The sequence below is a fragment of the Meles meles genome, chromosome 19 (assembly GCF_922984935.1).
Source record: "Meles meles chromosome 19, mMelMel3.1 paternal haplotype, whole genome shotgun sequence".
In the NCBI taxonomy this organism is placed as follows: Eukaryota; Metazoa; Chordata; class Mammalia; order Carnivora; family Mustelidae; genus Meles; species Meles meles.
Window position 1 is genome coordinate 46,248,385 of NC_060084.1, and position 1,412 is coordinate 46,249,796.

At 50.4% G+C, this 1,412-nt stretch overlaps 1 pseudogene; it reads left to right on the top strand.

Moving 5' to 3' along the window:
• Positions 1–719: 719 nt before the first annotated feature.
• Positions 720–1,412, top strand: LOC123931490 (annotated as a pseudogene).

The following is a 1,412-nucleotide window of genomic DNA, read 5'->3' on the forward strand; positions in this document are numbered from 1 at the left end:
ACCTCAGGATCCTTCAGTCTTTTTTTTTTTTTTTTAAGATTTTATTTATTTATTTGACAGACAGAGATCACAAGTAGGCAGAGAGGCAGGCAGAGAGAGAGGGGAAGCAGGCTCGCTGCTTTGCAGAGAGCCTGATGCGGGGCTCGATCCCAGGACCCTGGGATCATGACCTGAGCCGAAGGCAGAGGCTTTAACCCACTGAGCCACCCAGGCGCCCCTGGGATCCTTCAGTCTTATGGGCAGGGAGGGGACAGTGTTAGGGCTTTCAGAACTGAGTTATGGGTCTTTGGAAGCTAGGCTGTTGATAAGAAAGCCTCTTCCTTGCAAATCATGAGGACATTGCAAACTGAGGGAGACTCCTGTCCTGCAGGATTGTGATCTCTATTAGTTAACCATCTGTCCCTCCTGTAGGGCAGCCAGCAGTTCCGGAGGAATGTCACACATGTCCCAAGGGGTGGGGGGTGTAGGGTGCCAGCGTCTGCTTTGTCCTTAGCCAGCCTTTTGCTCCCTCGTCAGGATCACGACCTGAGCCGAAGGCAGACGCCAAACTGACTGAGCCACCCAGGTGCCCCAAAACAGAGAATTTTACACACAAGAACCTGGGGCCCCTGGCTGGCTCAGTCAGTAGAGCATGCAACCTGTGATCTCAGGCTTGTGAGTTCAAGCCTCACATTCCGTGTAGCGATTACTTTTAAAAAATAGATAAAAATATGGTCTTCTTCCTGACTTGTCTTCGGCGTTTCTGTTCGTAGAACGGCCAATAGCAAGATGTCTTCAGGAAATGCCAAAATTGGGCATCCTGCCCCCAACTCCAAAGCCACGGCTGTTATGTCAGACGGCCAGTTCAAAGACTTCAGCCTGTCTGACTACAAAGGAACATATGTTGTGTTCTTCTTTTGCCCTCTTGACTTCAGCTTTGTGTGTCCCACGGAGATCATCGCTTTCAGACAGGGCAGAAGAATTTAAGAAACTCAACTGTCAAGTGATTGGTGCTTCTGTGGATTCTCATTTCTGTCACCAGGCACGGATCAACACACCCAAGAAACAAGGAGGACTGGGACCCATGAACATTCCCTTGGTATCAGACCCCAAGCGTACCCTTGCTCAGGACTATGGAGTCTTAAAGGCTGATGAAGGCATCTCGTTCAGGGGCCTCTTTATCATTGATGATAAAGGCATCCTTAGGCAGATAACCGTAAATGACCTACCTGTTGGCCGCTGTGTGGATGAGACTCTGCGACTGGTTCAGGCCTTCCAGTTTACTGACAAGCATGGGGAAGTGTGCCCAGCTGGCTGGAAGCCTGGCAGTGATACCATCAAGGCTGATGTCCAGAAGAGCAAAGAATATTTCTCTAAGCAGAAGTGAGCGCCGGGCCATTTTAGGGCTGGGCTGCAGTGGGTGGCCGTGAAAA